Here is a 25,618-nt window from a genome sequence, read left to right on the forward strand (position 1 = left end):
TGGAGATAATTTGGAGCCAGACTGTCAGCAGGGCTCTTGGTGTTGGCAGGGAGCTGACACCTGTAGCTACTTTCACAAAGCCCCACCCCAGAGGTGGTCTGGTGCTACTTGGCCTCTTGCTGATAGATCCAAAGGAGTTGGACACCCCTTTGCTGGTAGCTCAAGATCACATTAGCATGGCCTCCATGTTCCTTAGCCATGAGCTTCCACTGGGCCAGGGCCCTAGATGCCCCCAAGGCTGGCCAGGAGTCGAATAAAATCTAGCTATGCCAGCAGAAAGGAGGCAAGGCTGAAAGTCCCTGCCAGCATTTTCCCAGTCAACTGCCCATTCCCAGCCCCTCCAGGAAGAAGTCAACACAAGCCACCAGCACCATAGCACCCAGCAGGGCTATGCCCAGAACTATGAATGGATGTGACCACTGAAGCATGAGCAGGGCTCCCAGCAGTTTCAGCCCCACCATCACCTCCTGCCAGCACCCAGTGAAAGTAGTTGGTAAATGGACTCAGTGCCCAGCAGAGTCCCAGCATCCAGGTTCAGACCTAGAAGGAGACCAATTAAGAAGAGCCCAACACTGCAAATCAACATTGTGACCAGGCTGCAGAAGAGTCCAATGCCCAGTGTGATGCCCGTGCTCACCTCCAGTCTCAGCTGTATCTGCAGCACTTATGAACGAGCAGGGAGATCACCAGAGCTCCAGACAGCAGGCCTGAGAGAAATATCACTGCCTTGAAGAAGTGGTGGCCATAGCTGCAGGAGATGATTCCAAAGTAGCAGCAGCAAAGGGCACACACCAGGGCGGGTGCCAGTTCAGGATTGTCCTGGGGTTCCAAAATGCATCTTGGGTCTGGAGGCTCTGGGAGTTGTGAATCAAGGGATCTGCGAGAAGATATCACAGCCACAGACAGCAAGGCTTCCTCCATGGCTGAAGAGAAAGTGGTCACAGACAGTGCAGGTCCTCTCATTCATCGTGAATGTGTTGAGGGTGTTGGGAAACCACCCTGCCAGGGCTGAGAAGAAGAGGGGCTAGAAGTGCTCCCTTGGCTCCAAGCCGCATCCACACCTGGAGGTCCTAGGCAGCTGGGGGATAGTTGGTAGAAGACATTTCCAGGACCACTATGTTTGTTGCCCCCTAAACTCTTGCAAGTCATAGTCCAACCCCTGTAAACTAAATCGGCCTCCTGTTATTTTTGCAACTCCTTTCCTGAGAACATATTTCAAGTCTACAAGTATACATTTCCTCAACTTTAAAATAGAGACAAGAGAACCTACCTCTTAGGGTGGATGGGAGGATGAAATAAGTTAAAGTACGTAAAGGCACTTGGCATACTAAATACTAATCCTGGCATACTGGAAGGGCTTAGGAAAATTACTTAGTTGGCATTATTATACAATTTGCAAGACTCTGCTCCCAATTTTAGACTCTCAAAAGTATAAAACTCAGCTAGCATGAGGCACTCCTGGTATAGCTTATACTTTGTAAACTGGCTCATCTAAGCTGAATTTTCCTTGAATCTAAATATGTTAGTTGTACTCTTAACCTCCACTGTTGGGATAAGGTTCTCTTGGATCTGAGACCAATGGTTACTATACCTTCTTTGTGAATAATGCTTCCTTAAATTCTACCTGACATTATATGGTGGGCAGGTTAGTCCTCCAGTAATAATACACTATGGGAACAGAGATCCCAGTGTGAGTGGGGCTTACAGCCAGATTGCAAACTGCACCTTCCCCCTCATGCTTCTGCTTTACCAGAGTCTCGGCTTCTCCTTGTTTAACAAATTTCAGAGCTGCCTGGAATCCTGAGCTGCATGACCTCTAAGAGACCTTCCTACTAATCTCTGACCAGTCTGAAACATTTTCAAGAAACCCAGGACTTTTAGAAAGCTGTCTTTGGGACTCTACCAATAGAGAGAATGTTTTCAAAGCGATCTCTGCTTGGTTGACCACCATTTCCAAAATTTCCTCTCGGTTAAGATTTCCCCAAATGAGACAAAGCTGTTTGTGCATTCTCCGAGTCATCCATGTCTAACTTTGCATAATTGACGTTCTGAGCTTTGTGAGGAGTTTATGAAAATCTGAAGGTTTATTTTTAGTAGTCCTATAATCATGAAGTGTTGCTTAATGTGGTTTTTCTTTTTTTGCTCTAAAGATAACAATGCTTCATTTATTCTTTACCAATAGGTAAACATTCTTCCCATTATTAATTTCTATATGGTGTTATCTGTACCCTCTAGTGCTGCAGGAAAAGTATACAACATTCCTAAAAAGGGACCGCATTTCAATAAAAACAAAGCATGGCAAATTACCGTGATTTTGATTTGAATAAATAAATTAATAATTTTGATCTACCTGTAAGTCTGTGCCCCATGACCATGCAAGTTTGAATCACTGGAACAGTGAAATAGTGGACATTTTTAATCACTCATCACAATGCCTGGCACTTTAAAATATTGAAGCCGTGGAAGAAAGATTTAAGGTACATGTCAGTTGATAAATGCTTTGGCTTATGTCTGCACAGCACAAACTGATCCATGTACTTTAGAAAGTGTTCATCTTTCACATTGAAGTGCTTTTAAAGTTTGGAAATACTCCATGAATTGTAATAATTTTGTACATCTTTACAATACCAGAGCTACATTTGATGTTTTAATCATTTTAATTAAAAAAATCTACTTCAACCTAGATTGATACATCTGACATACTATAATAATTCATCTGTAGTAGTTATGGAATTAGACTTAGAACAGCCTGTTCTCTTTATTTATACTTTTTTCCTGCATGCATAAAATATGAAGCAAATTCTTCAGTTTTTCTTCTAGTATTATTTTCATTGAAGAAATTTCAACATGCTAGTTAATAGCAAGGCTGAAATCACTGTGTTGGTACAATTCCGTAGTGTCTTGTTTTACTTAACTACAAGTCATTAAAATTTGTGAACAGAGAAATTTAACTTCAAGTACATTTTACCAGATGCATAACAAGACAAAACAGAATGTCCTGTGATATTTTGATTCACTATAAATCCTACTTAATTTAAATTCTTTAACCCTACAATATTTTCAAATGTCAGACATATATGAAAATGTCAGATCATTCTTTAACATTAAGCATACTTTCCAACAGTTCAGTTTACTTTTAAAAAAATTGAAGCATATTGTTTCTTTGCTTTATACAACTTTTCCTGGTTTTAGAATCAAATAACAGTTTCATTTTCAAATCTGAAGGAACTCTTTAGGTCTGTAGGACTATTCTATAATAACATTTACTTAATAGAGCTGTTTTATTAAATGAAACAAATTAATATTCTATAACTTTTCTCAATGCACTATTTAACCTTGGTTTGTCCATTTGTTTCATACAATCTATTAAGCAAAGGGACATAAATTTCCCTCATTTCCAGATGCTTTTGAGGTACTTTTCTTAAACATCAAAATATTTAACAATAATTTTCTCAGTAACAGACCAAAGTATTTAGAACTTAGCAGAAAAACAAAGGTATGTGATTCTTATCTAAATTCAAAATTGTAATAAGAAGAATGACTATTTAATCCATATCCTTGAATCTTCCTCAAACTTAATTCTACTGTCAATTTAGTTTCCATTCAGCGCATCTTCTTAAACATTTGCTTAAGCCTTCATCACACAGAAATTCAAAGGAAGATGTATGCAAGTATTCATTCCCTTATTTTTTTAACATCTGCAATTAAAACAGAACTATCAGGTGGGAGAGGGACTGATGTTGATTAACTGTAATAAATAAGACAATTTGGCAAGGTCCTTATTATTACTTTTCTCACAGCAATTTTTTTCTTTATCATATGAAACATGTTAAATTATGTGTTCCCAAGATGTCCTTCAAAGACTAAAATAAATTATGTGCTTGTTTAAAGATTCATTTTAAAAAGGCAGAGGGCATGAAGTTATAGACCAAAAACTGAGATTCTAAAAGCTGTTATTTCATTACCAGACAATCTTGACTATTTGCATGCCCCTGAGGTTAAAGAGTGAAATGAACAAATTTCCAGAAAATCCGGCCTCTGAGGCTTTGGAGCACTGCGTACACCCTAGAGGAACATGTAGGCTTTTCTCTTTTTAATTTTATTTCATGACTCCTCACAGTTCAGCAGTGGTCTGATTTTTAGTGTCATCTGAGCTACTAGGAATGTGAATCCTAAAAATGCCTACTCTGTGGTCTTAATATCAAGTTCCGGCCTCAGCATCAGCTTCTGTACTTCAACATTAGGAAAGAAAACAAAATTGGTTGAATGCCTCCTAGACTATGCATTTTTAGTTTTCACTCAAACAACAGGCCTGTGAGGTAGGTGAGTATTCTTATTTCACAGACAAGGAAAGAGACTCGGAGTGTAAGCACCTAGCCCAAGGTCACAGAGAGGGTAAGTGATAGAATTAGGATTATAAAGTCAAAATTATTGGCTCTAAAGTTTATTCTAATTTTCCCTGAGCACCAGTGGGGAAAAATAAAACTTTCTATTGGTGCCATAAGCAGAAACATGTGATATTATTCATGAAAAGTGTCAGTAGGAGGTGGCAGGTAGGAGCACAGATTAGAGATCCATGCTTCTGGGTTCACTTTCTAGCACTGCCACTTTTAAGCCATGGGACCTTGACCAAATTGCTCAACCTCTCTAGACTCAGTTTTCTTTGAGGTAAAATAATAATAACAGCACCAACAAAGAGTGTTGTGGGGAATAAATAATCAGAACTTGGCACCTAGTAAATGCTAGCTATTATTAATATTTAAATTATTATTACTAACTAAAAGAGTCTTTGGAGGTCATCTTATTTAATCCCTTCTTTTTCTAAGCAAGAGGTTGAGATCCTTAGAAGTGGAATGCTTGTTCAGGGTTACAAAGCAAGATAGAAACAGCAACCAGATTTCCTAATATCCAATCTAGTGTTATACTTGTAAGCAAAAACAACATTTGCAAGATAATGAATGCTAATGTTGTATTTAGAACGTATTTGTATCATTTTATAAATCCCTAAGCCTTTTCTATAATCCGCCTATTCCTACTGAGAAATGATATTGCCTAATTATAAATTTTTATGGATATTGATAAAAGGAATGAATCAACAAATTATGAACACACTGCTACATTTTATAAATCCATAAAACCTTAAAGATAGCCTCTTTTATGTACAAATAATACATTACATAGAAAGTGGTGAATGAAAAATAATGGTACAAATAGTTTTGCTTACATGATAGAGATGTCTTTTTTTGAGCTAAAGACTTTAAGACTTCCTGAATATTTGTCAAAAGTAATGATGTGGAGCAGAGTTGCTGTTCTCTCCTGTTGTCTTCAATGGGTCGGCTTCCTCTGTATTGCATATTTTGTTCTAAAACAGAAGAGAGCGTAGTGATTAATGCACATATATTTTATGTTGTTAAAGTTTCAAAAATGATAAAACCCTATTTTCACAACAGATTAGAGATATTTTTCTTCTGGAAAAAAAGTGATGAACTACATTAATAGAAAAATCAAAAGTGGCCGTAAATGATGAATGCTTCATTTTACCTGATAAGTTGTTTTTCTCTGATGGCCAGGAAAAAAAAAAAAAAAAGCAGAAAACTCGTCTTTTTGATTTGTAGAAACTGAGACAAAAATAGTTTCTAGACTTCCTTTCAAATTAATATTCAACACACAAGTTACTGAGCACTTACATGCGGGCAACTAGTTACTGGAGACACTGAAATTGATAATGCATATTTGACCATCAAGGTCATTACAATGACTAGTTATATTTTTTGTCCTACCATGTTGCTGACATACAAATCCAAACTATAATTATCCACTAGCATCAGACAATTTAATAAATATAATGAAGACAAGGTTAGAACGTATATACACATTAAATGGTCTCCCCTTACTACCATACTCTGATTACGTTAAATAGTATCAGAGGTATGGTTAATTTTCACTCCAAAATGCCATTGTAATTTTCTTTATTTGTGTAATTAAACTAGAAGATCTGCAGCACATTAAAACAGAGCTGAAATAAGATTGCTTAAATGACAGCATTTTGCTTTGGGGCAAATAAAACATTTCAGGAAAATTCATTATCTCTTAAGCAGGCATTGTTCACAGATCGTAAAAATGCTTATTTATTTCATTAATAAGATTGGATCTTCTTTATTTATTTTTATCACATGCAATATCTTAATATTCTTGACTTAGATTTTTAGAGTAAATGCTTTACCAACTAGCTTGCTTTTTAATTAGATTTTATGGTGCTAGTGTTCCCTGATAATTCCTAAGGCTAATTTGTTGTCATCAGAAGATAACATATACGTGATGCTAACTAGTATTGAACCTCTAAATAATAGAGCGCTAGTAATTTTATTTAAGATTTTTCTGTGATATAATCCTGGGACAGTTTAAGGTTTATGGCCATATACACAAAGCTATACATGAAATATTTCCAAATAATAACTGTACTTAAGTTTTTTCCATGCTTTTATTATTCATGTTTCCTGGACTTTTCAGCTGAAGTCTACCAAAGGGATAAACAGAGTATATCTGTAAGGAATCTTCTCAGTATGATGTATGTTAAAATTAAGGGGAGAGCATTTCTTCCACATGGGAAGTCTGGTCAGTTGGAAGTGCAGGAACAGAGCTCAAGGAAGAGGTATACGATGAAAGTGACAAGAGAAGAAGACCAGAGCTCTGTGAGATAATTCGTGCGTAACATAGGCCTAGTTAAAAAGCTAAGCAAAACTAATCACTCAATGTCAATGAAGCTGTGCAGACAAAAAAAAAAAATGCTTAAGATAGGGTGATCCACAGTGTGGAAGAGGCAAAGAAGAAAAGATAACACAGAACGAATCATGGGATTATGGAAGAACAGAGAGGTTTGAGTAATTAAGGCAGGATTGAGGGGAAATGAAGTCATTTAGTATTGATCATGTATTCACATAATTTAATAAAATTGTAAAGAATTAAATATAGATTTGACAGATCTTTTTTGTTATGGTTTTAGTGTGCTATTTTTCTGTAAGACGTTAACATGACAGAAAGACATTCAGTATTCATTATTTCAACCAACAAATATTTATGGAACAGGCTCCTTGTAAAACAAAACATTGTTCAAGCCATGTTAGGGCAAAATTAAAAAGGTAAAGATGAACACTCTCGAATTAAGACAAAAACGGTGAGGATCACTGGAGTCAAGAATTGATGGGATCATGGCCATGAATAATGCAATGACGTTTCCAGGGAATCTGAAAACCAGTGACAGGATGTTCAAGACAGCTGGACTCTCTATGCTCACATAAGATCTACTATAATAGTGTATTAGAGCCATTATCACAGATGTGAATTCAATAAGCAATAATCAATTGTATAGGACACATCCCTGCAAACCATTGTGTAATTGTGTGAACTAACAGCTCTAAAAATGCAAAAGGAGAGATCATTTCTACCTAAGAAAACCAGATAAGGTGTGAGGAAAGGTTGAACATGGAATCCTGGCCATAGGAATGGAAAGTTTTCCAGCAGTAAAAAACTGGAGGAAGAGCAATAACCCAGGAGTATAGAGGGTTCAGCAAACCATAAGATAAATATACTACCAGAAGCACAGACTTCATTGAGAGAATTAGTGGATCAGAGAACTGGAGAACGACTCAGTACAGAGGGCAGTACAGTTGCAGAGGGCCTTAGTGCCTAGAAAAGGATTGATGCGGTAACAGTCTGATGAACAAGACAAAACAGTGCCTAGAAATGGATTGATGTAGTAACAGTCTAACGAGCAAGATAAATCAGAATCAAAAGCTGTTTAGGGAAATTTATCCCACCACATGTTGAAAACAAGACGGGAAAAACTCATGGTAAAGTACTTTCATCGTAAATTTTATACTCTGGAAACAAAACCTCAAAACTGGATCGATTTTTGAGTGGTGAAATGTTCATAGGAAATTATATGAGTATTTGCAAGGATAGTTGGGAAGAAATGAAGCTACTTGGGTTAATAAGTGATTTCTTAATTAAGTAGGAAGTGAGCTGAAGGAAAGACTCATAAGAAAATGAAAACAATAATGATGGTTTCTTTTTACTAACTAGGCCAGAATGGCAACCTTACAAAAAAGTCTAAGTGTTGTGTATTACTCTTCCGTCAAAAATTATGGATTCTTTTGTTCATCCCATCTAACTTAAAGGTGTATTCTTCCTTTAATCTGACTAGTAAAATATAATTTTAAGAAGAGAAAGATGTAGAAATGGTTTACCTATGAGCATTATTAACAATGGAAGTTATTGCCAGATCATTTGATAATATTTTTACATTTAATACACCTCTTCACATTTGGCAGTTTTCTGTGCAACAGTGGAAATAATGGATAAGGGGTGATTTTCTTGGCTAAGGAATAGTGAATGCAAAATAAATGAAAATCTTGAACTCAGGCATACACTTAAGATGCTAGTTATGACTACATATTTCAAAAAGCTGTTACTATCACACAGAATCCTTAGAACCAAGAAGTGATTTAGCCTCAAAGTTTATTTTTAACTTAGACTCTTTTTCTTCCTCGTAATTCTTAGATTTTTTTAGAACACATCCAAGAAACAAATATTACGAGAATTTCTCAATTCTGAAACTTAGCAAATTTAGTTAATAGCATTTTTTGCTCTCTATACCTCAAGAGAACATCAAAATCCAACCTTCAGACTTAGTGTCTTCCTGGATTCTTAGATTCTAGTGTTCATACATGCATTAGTATGCTCGGTCTGTTGTAATGAAGTACCACAATTGGCTTAAACAACAGAAATTTATTTTCTCACCGTTCTAGAGAATAGAATTTCAAGATCAAACTGTCAGTAGGGTTGGTTCCTTCTGAGTCCTGTGAGAAAGAATCTATGCCATGCCTCTTCTGCTGGTTTGCTGTCAATCTGTGGTTCTCCTTGACTTTATAGAGCATCAACTTGATCTCTTCCATCATCTTCACTTGGTGTTTTCCTGATGTATGTGTCTGTGCCCACATTTCTCCTTTTCATAAGGCCATGATGAGTCATATTGGATTGGGGCATACCCTACTCGTATGACTTCATCTTAACTAATTATGTCTGCAGTGATCCTGTTTCCCAACAAGGTGACATTCTAAGGTACTAGGAGTTGGGACTTCAATGTAGGCATTTAGGAGGACACAATTCAACCCGTAACAATATGTAATAAATAGATGGATATGGACATTCTTGGAGTCATCCTGCAGATTATCTACTCATTTGAGATCATCTGTCTCTCATAGTTATCCAGAGAGATTAAAGACAGGGCAGTTTTCATCAGAAGAGGGATCGTTTTCCACAGGTACCCAAGCACTACTATTGGGGATCACCTCTTAACTGACTCCCCTAATATCAACTCTTACCCTAACTCCAATTCTCTAGCTTACGCTTTACCTGAGTCACCCAGGTAAATGCCGCTTTTATATTATCCTGTTCCCTAATAACTTTCAGTGGTTTCTTGTTACCTGCAAGGTAACACGCAAGTTCCTAAGTGTGCCATTTAGAGTCTTCCATCCACCAAAGCATCCCTGCCATTTAATACTGTCAACTGTTCCATGTGCAAATCCAAAGTTCTAGTCAAATTCAGGTACTCACTGTCTTCTGAACACACCAAAAACTTTCTCATTTTTGTACCTTTGTTTATATCTATTTTTATTGGCATAAGAAATCCTCTTTCTTTTATGTGGCCTATAAACCAGACTGAAATGCCACCTCCTCCATGTCACCATCACTATGCACAAGTTATTCCTGCCTGTCATTCCTATGGCACTTGTTCCTATAGGAATTGCTCATTTCTATAGCAATCTTAGAAGTTATTTTATATTCATTTCTCTTTGCATTGCTAGAATTCTAAAACATGTTTATGTCTTACCTCCCTAGCTAGCCTGTGAACATCTTGGGAGTAAGTAATTCTGTTATTCATAGTGTAATACTGGTCCTCAGATGTTATTGACGTAATTAAGATTGATTCGTTGTACTTTTTTTTTTTTTAACCAGTGAAGTGTTTTGTAGCTGTGTTTTTATTTTGTTTAAATTGCTGAGCATCCATAGTTAGTTGTTACATCTCTAGTTCACAGAGTTTGACATTATCTCATATACAGTCAGGAGTCAAGGGATTTGGATTCATCTCATTGAACTAGTATATCCAATCCTCACTTACTTACCTTACCTATAAAATGAGGAAGTAACACTAATTTAGTTATAAGGTTGCTCTCAGATCTAAAATTCCACAATTTAAAAATCTATACATTATGTTTTTAAAAATGCAATCTCTATGTAAAGTTAATTGGGCATGACAAGCTTGTATACAGATACATGGATGGATGTAATTGATTAAGTGTTGTTGCTTTTTTGTTAGTGCTGACTGATAATTTAGTGACCCTCAATTATTTGTTTGGTTTTATAATCCATACTCTAGCTACATTGTAAATAGTTTTGAAGTGATCTATTAAAAATGAAAACTAGAAAGTAAATTGAAGGCAATTCCTGTAATGTTACATAAGAAACTACTCCTAGCAGTGATTAGCTACAGGGAGCAGAATCAGGGAAATTAGGGGTAGTGGAATATTCAATTTAATATTTTTTTAACACAATACATATTACTTTCAAAATTAAAAAATAATAATTAGCCAGTTTTGGGGCCAATGCCATTTTTTAAAGAAAATACATCAGGATGGTGAAAATCAATAATAAAAAAATATATAAATGTCTTCTTCTTCCTTCATATGGAGTCTTAAATGCAAAGCGTCAAATCTAAAAGTGTCTATGAAATACATAGATAGCTTTATTGGAGTCTTAGATGCAAAGTGTCAAATCTAAAAGCGTCTGTGAAATACATAGATAGCTTTATTCTTGTCCTTTCATATTAGGATATGCAAAGTGGTTCCTCATGGTGCTCTCTTCAGTAGCATATATACTAAAATTATAACAATACCCAGAAGATTAGTATGGTCCTTGTGCAAGGATGACACACAAATGTGTAAAGTATTCCATATTACCATATTTTACCCCCCCCCATTACAAAGTGACACAAGGAAACATTTGGAGATGCTGAATATGTATATTACTTAGACTGTGGTGATGTTATTATGAGTATTTGCATATATTCAAATTCATAAAATTGTGAACAATAAATATATGCAAGTTTTTGAATTTCAATTATGCCTCAGTAAAGCTGAAAATGTAAAAATGTGCTTCCTCAGGCTGGGCATGATGGCTCACGCCTATAATCCTAGCACTTTGGGAGGCCAAGACGGATGGATCACCTGATTTCAGGAGTTCAAGACCAGCCTGGCTAACATGGTGAAACCTCATCTCTACTAAAAATGATACAAAAAAATAGCCAGCCGTGGTGACGCACAACTGTAATCCCAGCTATTCAGAAGGCTGAGGCAGGAGAATCACTTGAATCCAGGAGCCAGAGGTTGTAGTGAGCCGAGATTGCGCCATTGCACTCCACCTTGGGCAACAAGAGTGAAACCTTGTCTCAAAAATAAACAAATAAATAAATAAATAAATAAATAAATAAAATTTTTAAAAAGTGGCTCCTCATGATAAATAGTGAAGAGATTAGTGTTTTGAACATGAAGAAAATGTAAAATAAACAAGTCACCCAAGAGAAGCAAATTAATATGTGGTACTTGATATCTGAATTGACTAAATTACAAGTACATAAGCACTGAATATGATTCTAAATTTTCTGGAATATCAGATTAAGAAGAGTTTCTTGGCTATATCCTTTTAATTGCATAATAAAAAAAGCATCTAAATAATTCTACAGGGAAAAACTATCTTGACATTGACTTGAAGATAAAACCCACTTTGTTAGTTCTTTTGTAAGGGATATTGGGACACAAAACAGACCATGCCTTCAACTACAGTTTTGAAAAAGTTGCACTTTGTTCAGTGGACATTTCTTTTACTGAGCTCAAACAGTACTGAGAGCATAATACTCTATCTTAACACAAGGGACTGAGTTATTCTTGTAGAGAATGAATAACAAGACCTAGGCCCTTTGCTTTCTGATGATCCAATTTTGTCAAGGTTTAACGGGAAGAAATGAAATTTCTGGCTCATTAATGTTTCCATCAAATTACCTTGTAAAACTCTTAAATGTATCATTTTAAAGTGAGTATAGTATGTCAGACCAAGACAGGGAGGAACCTAGTAGGTAGGTATGACCTCTTATGGAGTTCTTATTGAGAATCAGCCTCTGTTGCAGTACAAGTAAACCAGAAAGGTGATGGACAAGTTCAAGAAAAGTGAGATCACTAACTAGGCAGTGAAAACAAGTGGATCTGGAGTTGAGGAACAGAACTCTGGTCCCAGGGCCAAGATAGCCTGAAGGTGAGTATAAGAAGTTATCCAGTTCTCCTTTCTGCGGCAAGATAATGTCGGGTACCCAGCACCTTACCAAAATACGGGGGAAGTTAAGACAGACATTAGAAGTGCACATCAGTTCAACCTGTTGGAAATTCAGCTGAAGATTTCAACCTGTTAGAACTTCAACTTGTGGGATTTTCAAGTAGCTGAAAGACTAAGACTAGGTTTAATCACAGTTTGTTATAGCATCCCCATCCTGGTCTTCATGAACTAGGCTCTATTGGCCACTGTGGATAACTGCAAACTGCTTCCTTAAATAGGATGTTGATATTTATGAACCATCACCTTTCTAAGGTAAAAGCATTTCAAATGATGGGAAAATATGACCTCTTTTTATTTTTGTTGGTAAGCCCTCTTTGCACCAGATTCTGAGTGCAGAGATTAACCAAATTGTTCTTCACTTGTATTCTTCTATAATCTTCTCCAACAAATACTCAATCCAAGAACTATCACCTGTTGCTTAAGGGTGCTGATTTTTTTTAATAAACACAACTCATTATTTCTACCAATGTCAGTGTGGAGAGTGAAGGAAACTGACATTTATTAAACTTCACTTATGAATCAGATATGCTGCCAACCACTAATTTTACTAATTTGTTCATGATCTTATGCTTAGAACTTGGATCAAATCCAGGTCCATTTAATGCCAAAACATTTATTTCCACTGAGTTTTACTGCCCAATACAAAAATTAAAGTAATTTTCTCTGACCCTATATGTATTTCAGGCATTTCTTGACCCAATACTTACAACATAAGTGCTGTGTGCCCAAATTTACCTTCTGTGTAACTCCAGATTTAAGGATCTTGCTACTAGAGTCCTGTGTATTCAGATGCAGACAAATGGTCAAATTCACTGACTATAGTTTATAAATAGTTTTTATAATAGGTGTTTGTTTCATACACTAGGTTCTAACTACCAAGGGTGACCCTGTGCCAGAGTTCCCATATTCAACAAAATGGCTAAGAGCTTCTCCAGGTGCTGGCTCTTTTCCTGAAACCTCAGGTAAATGGCCATCGTAGGGATGCAAGTTTGGATCAGAGTTTAAGATAAAAGACTAGATTTATTTGAGTTATGAAGCCCAAAGGCACTTCTGGACATTCATATACAGACGTTCACAAATACACACACCATTCTGCCTTCCCTAGCCATAGGCACACTTACCTAGGAAATTTGTGCACAAAAGCTTGTCTAGGGAAAAACAACTCTTTCAATAGACAAATAATTTTTTAAAAACTGGCAGACAATTAATACCAAAATCCTATTAGAAAAAAATGTGAAAGAAAGCAACAAATTTGTCAATAGATGAGCATTTATAAGAAAAATGTTGCTACAGGCCAGATATGAAAGCTGTCACCTAAAGTTTTACTATGCATTGAAAATTGTAATAAAGCTTTTACAACTATAAAGGAAGACCATGAATCATAAGTGCAAGAACTCAAGACAGTGGGAGGAAATAGAATTTCAATTGGCAGAATTCAGTGAAATGGAAGAAACAAACTAAAACCACAAACAAAACAAACTAAAACAAACTAAATTCACAGAAATGTAACAGAAGTACACAGAGGAGACATGAGAATAGACACTGAAGAAAGCACAGCAAAAAGAGGATATAATGAGGCAAGGCAAGGAATCAAAATTAAAATGGATTATATAAAGAATTAGGGAAAAAATGATTGGTACATAAACCAGACAAGGCAGAAGTTGTATGTTCATAATTAGAGTCCATGAAAAATAAAACCAAAACTAATAGAACAGAACAAATATTTGAAAATATAATTTGAGGAAAAAAATGTTAAAAACAGAAAAAAATAACCATATATATTAAAAGCATATATTATGTAGCAGTAAAAACTGAGTCAATGCTGGGACATATCTTTCTGCTGCATACTCAGGATATATGTACTTAAGACACATTCTAGTAAATTAATACAAAAAGCATCTTTTAAATGGCCAACCAAAAAGATCATATTATTTTCAGGAGGAAAAAAACTCAGGTTGGCCTTTGATTTCTCCTTGTTTGTATGCAGCACTAGATATTAGTGGAACAAAACCTCTGAAATACTCAAGGAAACAAAGTTTAAGCTGGGGATTTCATGTCCACCCAAGATGTTCATTAAGTATAAAGCCACAAACCATATAGAATGTGCCACAACTCAAGAAATACTGCTCACATACCAGAGACTGAATTTCAGCCAATCAAGGATGACAGGGAAAACTTTAGCAAATGGCTGGTGATAAGCATTAATATACTTAGTAGAACGAAGAAAAGTAGTAGAAAGAAATGTGTGGATTCGATGAAAAAGTCCAAAATGAATTGTATATGCCCTGGCAATTAAAAATATACAAATAACAAAAAATTGGGAGAGTAACTCAGGAAGAATTTTAGTGATTTCTCAAAACAAACAAAAAAAGAAAACAAACAAGCAAACAAAACCAAGCATGTAACTACCATATGTAGAAACCCATAGGTACAATATTGACTGATTGCACCATCTGTAACAGTGTGGAGCCAAAGTATATTACCTAAAACTGATAAATTAAGTCATAGCATTATAACATAGTATGGTTATATCACTTAACAGTACAAAACAGTAAATAAACATTATTTTTAAAAATCGTACACAATTACTAAATAGTTAAAAATAGAAATGTTTCACAATTTGGCATGGCCATACTGAATTTTAAAATCGTACATCTGAAACTTGTATAGCCCTTTAAATAGAATAATGAGATGAATATATTTTTTTCTCTCAAGAAGATAGTCTTAAAATAACTTACGGCAAAACATAACCATAAAATAAATATCATGCTCTTCCTTGTACTTATTTTCTAGAAAATGTATTATATTAAATGAAAGTATGACCAAGTTGAAGATTGTAAGCCTAAAGAAAATAATAGTACAACAATATCTACTGACTTTTGGTAGCTAATACCACTTGAGTGACTGTAGAATCAGTTTCTTTTCCCTGGCTCTGAATGCTGAATCAAGAATCAAGGAAGCTATGCTGCACCTTTTGCTAATGGTATTATGTTGGACAAATATAGTATTGGGAGGCAGTCAAATATAATGGGAAGGAAATTTAGGGTAAAATGTTGGCTGCACCTATTACCAATAGCTGGATGCCAAGGGAGCTGCAAAACTCTTTTTAAGTCCTAGTGTAATCAGCAAAATGTCTTCAAAATGTAGTTACCCAAATCATTAACTTCAGAAGGTAGAGGTATACTGTGTACCTATGAATACTATTTCTATGATTATCAAAGACTCCTTTGTTTACAAGAATTTTTCTAGATTATTTATTATATAAATTATGTATAATCTTTTCTGATCCCAAACCCCAAAATTTACACTAAAAGTTGTGGGAGAGAAAAGAAAAAAGAATCAAGGAAGCATTGTCCCTTAGCAGGAAGTAAGAGTACCCTCTGTAGGTGGACAGGGAACTCTTCTCTCTCAAGGCGTGATTGCGAGGCTCTCCCATCACTGACATTGGTATTTAGGGGAACTCCTGGCTCTTTCATCTCAAGGGAGCAAAAATGTATTACAACATTTAGCATGGGATACAATGTATTTGGGGATCCTAAACACTTTTGAGAATCTGAGGAAAGCAGTAGGACCTTTCTCCAGACAAAATGTACATGTCACATATTGCCTATAATCCTGTGAGACTCACAGAGGCCCCAGAAGCTCATCCAAAGAGACTCTCAAAATGTATGGACTCCAGGTTAAAGACCCTGGTTTTAAAAGTTCTTTGGACTTTGGTCAGAATTTTCAGTGTAGAGCTTGCTGGTCGTAAATACAGCTGTTACTGCATGCTGTTACGGAAGGAAGGCTGCTAAAATAACATTCCCAGTCCACCTAAGGTATCTTTCTTATTTATTCTGGTATGAGTGACAGTCCTCAAAGTCTGGTCCCCAGACCACCTAACTGAGAAATACCTGGATTCCTGTTAAAAATGGAGGTGGATTTGTTTGTTTCTAACCCACACACTAATCTCGAAAAGGCAGATGCATCTGCAACAGCAAAGCTTCCCTGCTTCTCCAAACTCTCTGTAGAACAGCAACAAATAAACAACCCCACCCTTAGTCTCACTGCCTTCTAAAATGAAACATTCCAGAGCTGCTGCAATAGGTTGCCAGGGGGAATAATTAATCATTATAAATCCAAAAGTGTTTTTCATTTTGTTTTGTTTTCTCTATTTTAAAGCGACTAACATTTTGAGAGCATTTACCACATGCCAAACCTGCAGGTAGACACTATCACAAAGGATGTTTATGTTCATTGCTGCTCAATCATCACTTGTCCTAAAAATAGGAAGATGTTCCCGGGTCACTAGATTTACTCATTTGCATGCAGCTCAGCGTGGTGGCAATGCTGAAGCAAGCATACACGATGTCTGACTAGTAGGCACACACCACATCACAATTAAGTGTTCAATTACCCATGTGGCAGATAGGCAGGATGAAGCCCTGTGTTCTGTCTTTTTAGTCAGAGATTAGAACATGTCTTAAGAATGAGCATTGCCCTACTTGGTTATCTCTATGGGCATTGTAGTTCAATTTGAAAAACACAAAGCACTTTTTATTCCAGCAGATTTTCACTATTGTATTTTTTAAGAGGTGATCATATAGGTACCCAAGATAAAGGAATGTCAGGATTTATGGATTAAAATAATCGCTTTTCATTGTACCAAGAAAGACTGATGGAATTTTGATCTCAAACTTGAACCAACTGCTCAGATTACTTCATTTAAATCTGAGTGCATCTCTGTCTGTACTGCTGACTTATGCTGTAGATCTTTCTCTTTGCAATTTTTTTTATCTTCGTATGAAGCGAAACTCTGAACATGTATAGGGGTGCGCACACAATATTTAATTTGGTAGTCTGTGCCTGGCGGGACCAATGCGGCAGAGCCTCACATGCTCCCATTTGTTACTGCACTTCTATAGAATTCGCAATGAATTTCACAGTGGAATGTGCAATATAAAATGTTCTCGATTTCACACACCTTTTAAAGTAAAAATATCGCTTGAAAACTCTCTAAATTCAAATAAAGTGAACTAGATAGACTTTTCGGTGTTTCTCTACTAAGGGTCTTAAATACTGAGGAAAATAAACTTTTCATCTGTTTTCAATTTCAGATGTCACCATTTTAAAATAAATGTTATTATGTATGTCTTAGGTTATAACATGATGTTATGGGATACATATAGACAGTAATATGATTACTGTAGTCAAGCAAATTAATATATCTGTCATCTCACAGAATTTTTTTTTTTTCTGTGACAGAAGCAGCTAAAATGTCCTTAATTAACAGAAGTCCCTGGTACTATACAATTTTATTAACTCTAGTCCTCATGTTGTAGGTTAGAGCTCTAGATTTGTTCATTCTACATATCTGCTACTTTGTATCATTTGACTTACATCTTCCATCTTCTCCTTATCCCCCTAACAACTGTTATTCTCTATCTCTGTATTTTTGTTGAGCCTTTAAAAAGGAGATCCTGCCATTTGCCAAAACATGGATGGACCTAGAGGACATCATACTAAGTAAAATGAAGCAGACATGGAAAGAAAAATAGTATATAATCTCACTTATAGGTGGAAGTTTAAAAAAAGTCAAATATTCATATTGAATTATTAAAAGCCACTGTTGGCATTAAAAACCAAATATACCATTAACTCAGTCATCTTCACACACACTATTTGAATTTCCTCTATCCTGATTTTATCAATACATACATTGTAAATGAAATACTATACTGTGTAAGCTCCTTCTTTTTTCTTATACATAACTTGTTTTTATTTGCATATTGGTCATTATTTAAATTGTATAAATTATAAGAATATTTAATTCCATATTGTTAGGTAGATCATCCTAGTTTTTATTTTTATAAGTAACTCTACCATAAACAGTTTATAGTACTATACAACATACTGATGTTTAAGACCTTGGGCTTTGAAGTTGGGCAGAATAAACCTCAAATCCTGTCAGAGCCTCTTAATAGTAGTGTGTCTTTAGGCATGCTATTCAACGTCCCTGAGCCTCAGTTCATGTGTGTCCTAAATGGATACAGAATGGTAGCTTCCTGATAAATCTATCATGAGAATTAAATAAGATAACCTATGGAAACCAATAGGTTGCAAATGCTCAATAGTTGTTAGCTATTGTTATAACACTTTTTGTCCTTCTGAATTATCAATCTGAGTTGATTTCCCAAGAATGAGAATATTAGTTAAATGATGTGGAGACTCATTAATTTAGTCATAATATAATTGAATGTCTACTCTATGTTAGGTGCTGAAAGAAAGTGGTAATCAGTCAGGTGAGCCCCCTAAGTAAGAAGTGTTTGCAGTTTGGAAGAGAAGATGGACATTACATTAAATCATTATTTTTAAAAATAGCGTTGCAGAAGAGAAAGTACAAGTGTTAAGAAATGTAAACCAAGGAGATATATATTGCCTAATTAACTTCCAAAGTATTGAACATTTAAAATAATATGTGAGAGTAATGCACTAGTTACCAAAATTCTCAATAGCTTTTAGCTCAAATTTTTCATTTCTACCTAAATATCTGCAAAATAAATTTTGTCAAAAAGATTTACCCATCTTTTGTCCACTAAGGATGTGGCTATGCACTTCAGAAAATAAAATTATCTTACTACCTATTTTGGATTCTCCTTTATCTATTTCCTATATATTTACCATTTTTCTATATATTTTCCTATATATTTACCATTTTTCTAGTATTAAGTGTTATGGTTATTGTACTGAAGTTTTGCTGTTTGGTATTACTACATGTATCTTGCCTTTCCTTTATAATTTCTTCCATTGATTCAATATTTATACTGTGCATTTTCCAAGGATCTTTCTATTCTTGACCTTGAGAGTCCTCTCGCTGTATCTAAAAATGCCACTCATATCACAGCAGGCATTTTTTCCCTTTTCTATACATAAATCATGGTCACTGATGTTCACTCAAGCACTGTGCAAAGAAGTAAAATGTAGCCTGAAGACACAGCCTAAACACTCTGTTCTGATAAAAATAAACTATGTTAAAGTCATTATATATCTTTGCATTTTTTTTAAGAAAAGGTGATTATGTTGTGAATTTTGTAAAATCTTCAGAGTATCTTCATGTGTTAGAGGGGGAACTCCCTCTACTGTAAAGGTGACTCTTACAATTTGCATTTATATTTATGTTGTTCTTTTACAAAGATGATTCACCAAGTCATAGCTCAGCAATGTAAACCAAAAACCAAAGCACTTATGCTTGAGAAATTTCAACATGAATGTTACCAGACTTTTTCTTAATATTTAAAAACCACTCCTTTTGGACCACATTTGAATGTTCTTCAAGTAGCCCATGAACATTGTTTATAATTATACATGTCATACATATATAATTGAATTATGCTTTTAAGAATAATCTGATGAAGATGGATAGAGTATTAGAATTTAATCAGTCTTGAGGACAGACTATGTCATCATTACACTTTATCAATTACAGATCCTTGATGGAAGCATCACATAGTTGTGATTTTCATATTTCCTGCATTTAAATTCTCAACTAAGCTCTTCAAAATTGCAAGAGCAATATGGGTAGAGGTAAAGATTGTAATACAACAACATTACTCTTTCAAAAAGTATACCATAATTCTTTAAAATAGAGACTATACACCCTGGGCATACATAGGTATGGTTTAAGTAGAGGGTCACCTGATAGTCTGACTCGGGGCAATAATCAAATTGTTTAACAGCCAGGGCCTCCAATGGTACCAGATATTGCTTTGTTGTAACTGGATTATGCAGAGATCAAAGGCAGGGTCTTTTAATGAAATTATAGAAGACTTATAAAAAAAGAGAGGATTATGAAAAAGTCCTAAATTAAATACAATTAAAATTCAAAATGATATTTTTCAACCTGAGAACCAAAATAACCATTTTTATTAGATTCTTAACCATGTTTACTGACATCATCAATATGTAAATATTACACCAGACACTTGGAAATTCATTATATTATGTAATATTCACACTCCAGTGAGGCTGGTAGTATTAATTCTGTTTTATGGATAAGGAAATGGAACACTGATGTTACATAAGAAGTTAACTGGCAGAAACAGAATGTGAATCTGGTCTCCTAACCTCAAGTCCTTTCCTCAGTCCAATGTCAAGCTGCCTCTCAAAGGTGTTTACTAGATGTGTATAGAGATGACATGGATGGGTTGCTGGGTGAGTAATTAGATAGCAAATCTACTTCATTGTTCTTTCACAGTGTGTTATCATCCTTAACTCTAAAATACTAAATGTTTTTGGAAAGTAAAATTTGTTCTTTCAACAAGGGAAAGTTTCCAGAGTTTATTAGAAAAGTAGTTTTTAAAAGTTATACATAAACTTATAAAATTCCTAGAAGAATACAGTGACCTGCTACTATTAAAAAATAACTTTTCTTCCACTTGAGTTGTTTGTGCTATTATTTTCAATTAATTTATATTTATGTATTTTAACTCTATTGCCTTTTTTATTTTTGTATCAGGTGAAAATGTTTTGAAAATGACTCTGGTTAACTAATTAACTAAACATTCAATAAAATCACCTTTATGCCTATATCAGTAATTTAAATGAATCATGTTTTGAAAGTTTTTTTAAAAAGAAAAGGTAGAGACATGGATGCAGCTGGAAACCATCATTCTCAGCAAACTATCGCAAGAACAGAAAACCAAACACCACGTGTTCTCACTCATAGGTGGGAATTGAACAATGAGATCACTTGGACTCGGGAAGGGGAACATCACACACCGGGGCCTATTATGGGGAGTGGGGGGGAGGAATGGCATTGGGAGTTATACCTGATGTATATGACGAGTTGATGGGTGCTGACGAGTTGATGCGTGCAGCACACCAACATGGCACAAGTATACATATGTAACAAACCTGCACATTGTGCAAATGTACCCTAGAACTTAAAGTATAATAAAAAAGAAAAAAAAATAAGAAATACATATAATAACATTAAAAAAAGAAAAGGTAGTAGGTTTCAGAGTTTGAATTGAATACCCAACAAAATTCTAAACCCTTATTTAGCAATTGCTAATAAGAAATTGTAAAATAATCAATAATAAATCCAAATACTATAAAATGGATTGGTAGGCTTGTAGATAAGAGGAATTCTATAGAGATGCTGTTTAAGAACTGAAGGTCATTTGGTGCCACTATTGAAAAAATGAGGCCTGGCACGGTGGCTCATGCCTGTAATCCCAGCACTTTGGGAGGCTGAGGTGGGCAGATCAAGAAGTCAGGAGTTCGAGATCATCCTGGCCTACATGGTGAAACCCTGTCTCTACTAAAAATACAAAAATTAGCTGGGCATGGTGGCACGTGTTGGTAATCCCAGCTACTCAGGGGGTTGAGGGAGGAAAATTGCTTGAACCGGAACCCGAGAGGCGGAGGTTGCAGTGAGCCAAGATTGTGCCACTGCACTCTAGCCTGGGCTACAGAAAATGAAAAAAGAAAAAATGAGTACTGAAAAAAGATCTGATGAGAGTACTGTATCTAAAGTAAATTTATTAATAGATTGATACAAGTTGAGAAGAAATGGGCAGTAATGGGACTGGATGAGAGCTATACTGTCAAATCACGTATCTGTTCGTGAGCCTGCCCAAGTCTACATTGTTATTTTTTCCAAATAAAATATTTGGATGAGATATAATCAACAAGGTTTTCATATCTGTGTGCATCAAACACTGGGAAAGACAGCTAATCCCTATGTTTACTTTCTACAGTTAGAACTCTAAAGGGATGATGAATGAGTTTAACCAAAAATAATAGATTGGGAATGATGAATGTAAAATCCGAACTTAGGTTCACAAAGATAACTGATTAAATATAATGGAAGGGGTATAGGAATTATCAAGAGTGTATGTATAAATAAAGTGCTTAGAATTACAGTTTATTGCAAGCACAGTACAAATTAGTATTGGGACTTATGTACCTGCATAAACCCAATATGACTTGTTTGAAAGAAAGGAACTAATATTTCCTATGTACTGCCTACCTATTAAATCCTACCCAGGATCCCGTAATTGTTCTTGACTCTACATTTAATAGGATTGGGAGAAATCTGGAGTCTATTCAGAAAAGGGCAATAAGGATGGTGAATGGTCTGGAAATCAAGGGCCACAAAACTATTGAAGAATTAGGGAGTAGTCTGAAGAAGAAAGCAGAACACAGTATCTGCCTACTAAGTTCTAATGAGCTACCAGGGATAAAGGAAATAGTTTAGATTATTGCAATGGTCTACACAATTTAATCATTCAAAACACTAGGGAGGGAAAGTGGTAGAGTCATCAACTGCATCTGAATTTCAGGAAGACCACATTAACAGGAATTGAATCTTTACTTCCCGAAGCGACAAGCTTTGCATGCCCTGAACTGTCTTGTCTGAGAACCTGCTTTTGCACTAATCAACTCTTGTGGATCTGATCACTCATTTCTGAGAGCTTCAGTGGGAATGGTAATAGCACCTTCCTCATGAAGTGAATATTAGTATTAAAGAAGATACTATGTGTTAAAGGTTTAATGCAGACCCTGTCACATATAAAGTGCTAAAAAATGCTACCTATTACTAGATGACCAATTTCCAAAAGAGAAAAGGTACTTTTATCATAAAGAAATGGAACTTGACAACTCTAAGTTGCATTTTTGGGCAAAAAAAATGATACTTTTAAAAAAAATTACTAGTTGACCTTTTATATTACTACATGACCAATTTCCAAGGAGAATACTGAAGAAAACGTGCTTCTGTCATATATAAATGGAACTAGACAACTCTAAATTGCCTTCCAAATGGCAAAATCTAAAGATCCATGAATCATTGTGAGGCCAATCATTACATTTCTACAGTGTTTTAAAGTATGCTTGCATTATGGTTATGACTACTTTGAGGCAAACATTTTGGTCTTTCTGGTCTGTAAACAGACCCTTAATATGCAATCTATATTAATAGTCAATGTGTGGGAAGTAATCTATATAAAGTAGTATAGTTCCTATGCAACTATATATTCCCAAATGTCTACATTGATATTTTAGTTAAATGTGATATGTACAAATGCTTTTATTGGTATTTCAATTCAAATTTCCAAATATTACTAGTATTTGACGTTGTCAGTTTTCCTGAAATAATACATGGAATACATAAAAATGTATAATATATATAATTATTTTTACAATTGGTGAAACTTTGCATATTATGGACTCATTAACAATACATCAAGGCATATAAATAACTTTAGCTGGACCACAAAGCCTTTAAATGTAGTAATTCTGTATTTTCTCTGCAAAAGCCTGAAAATGGTAAAGGATAATAACTTCTAATAAATAGAATTATCTTTTATTTTGAAATTCAAGTACACCCTCACATCCTCTAAACCTACTGCCAAACCATTCCCAGTTTGGGTGAGTGGCAGCTCTTAATAGACAGCAAAACAAATACTCTGTAGTACTAATAATTTAAAAATAATTAAAGAATGAATTAATGTCCCAGTCGTATTCACCTCAGAGTAAGTTACCATGAAGGAATGTCTAAATAACAACATCAAATAAAATAGCATAGAAGTAGGCTTAAGGAATTTATTTGAAATATAAATTGTGATTCATTTAAATTCAGATTATGTTTTAATAATAGCAACTTGTATATTTATACTCTGCCAGATACTCCTAAAATTATATTTAATATTTAATATTTAATATGGTATCCCTTATATAGTATGTATAATTTAATCCTCACAACAATCTTTCCCCTTAAAATTTCCACTTAGTGTATGAGAAAACTGAGCCTCCAACCAGTAACTCACCTAAAACAATATGAGTGCTAAACGAAGAGTGTAATATAAAACCTTGACTGAAGACCCATACATGTAACTACTACTGACCACCATTTACAAAAAGCTAAAAGAAATCAGCATCAACTAAGAAAGCAATCCTCAGTATAAAGTGACTCTCTCTTTTAAGGAGGAATAAGATGAAGATTATTTGGGCCGGGCGCGGTGGCTCACACCTGTAATCCCAACATTTTGAGAGGTCAAGGTAGGCGGATCATGAGGTCAGGAGATTGACAGCATCCTAGTTAACACATTTCGACTCTACTAAAAATACAAAAAAATTAGCCGGGCGTGGTGGTGGGCGCCTGTAGTCCCAGCTACTGGGGAGGCTGAGGCAGGAGAACGGCGTGAACCCAGGAGGCGGAGTTTGCAGTGAGCGGTGATGGCACCACTGCACTCCAGCCTGGGTGACAGAGCGAGACTCCCTCTTAAAAAAAAAAAAAAAAAAAAAAAAAAAAAAAAAAAGATGCAGGTTATTTGTTACCGATGTGCTCTAGTGAGGCAAGAGGTATTTGATCATTCTTCATGGCACATTTAGTTTGTTTCCTTTCTTCCTATTTGGATAGTGGTCTAGGTTTTAATATAAAACTATACTTGGAGCATCTGCTAAAGCCCATGTATTAGGGTGGTGCTTCATTAGCTTTGGATATTTTTTAAATCAGTGCTAAATTTAGCAGCTGTAGGTCTTTGCATAAGTTTAGTCTTTCATAAAGAGAAGCATCTATATCTAGAATAACTGGGTTGGAATTCAGAACAATTAAGTGAAAGATGACCTTCTATCTTGGTCTTCAATTTGCTAGATTGCTGTTAAGTATGGTGTAAAACAGTTTTCAATGCTTAAAAACTATTAATATTTGACATAGTGCTCCTCCATTTACCAATCTCCACAATAATGTGATATGAGCAAAAATAATGCTTTGTGTTTATGTACCACATGTCTCCATGGAGCCAAGAGGATTTGGTTGACGGCATCTAAAAATGGCTTTGTCAGGGAGAACAGAAAACTAATCTCGTAATTATATTGCCAGTATTAAAACTGACACTGATTCTATATGTGGCTACTAATGTGAACATTGTGCAGTCAAAGTAATATGGATGACTTCTTCCAGCCATCTTTATAATCAACAGTAACCATACTAAGAAGTCGTACTATTTTGTATTATTTTACTTTGCCTTGGCAATGTTTAAATATTATACACATATACTTTCTTTTATTTAACAACCCTATTGTAAAAAGTAATGTGCTAAATAATTATAATTCTAAATATTTTTAAGGCAATAAAACAAATTATTACATTACAATGATTATTTTTTAAAAAGTCATTTTTTAATGTGCA

At 35.1% G+C, this 25,618-nt stretch overlaps 1 protein-coding gene and 1 non-coding gene across 3 annotated transcripts in view; both read left to right on the forward strand.

Annotated features, from left to right (window-relative positions):
- MAGI2 (membrane associated guanylate kinase, WW and PDZ domain containing 2) overlaps window positions 1-25,618 on the forward strand; it is a 1,480,053-nt gene that overhangs the window by 101,886 nt on the left and 1,352,549 nt on the right. The window lies entirely within an intron of this gene.
- LOC112621874 lies at window positions 10,913-11,019 on the forward strand. The gene has a single exon (XR_003118810.1). It is a non-coding gene; the product is annotated as a U6 spliceosomal RNA (small nuclear RNA).

This window comes from Theropithecus gelada, chromosome 3 (genome assembly GCF_003255815.1).
Source record: "Theropithecus gelada isolate Dixy chromosome 3, Tgel_1.0, whole genome shotgun sequence".
Taxonomy (NCBI): Eukaryota; Metazoa; Chordata; class Mammalia; order Primates; family Cercopithecidae; genus Theropithecus; species Theropithecus gelada.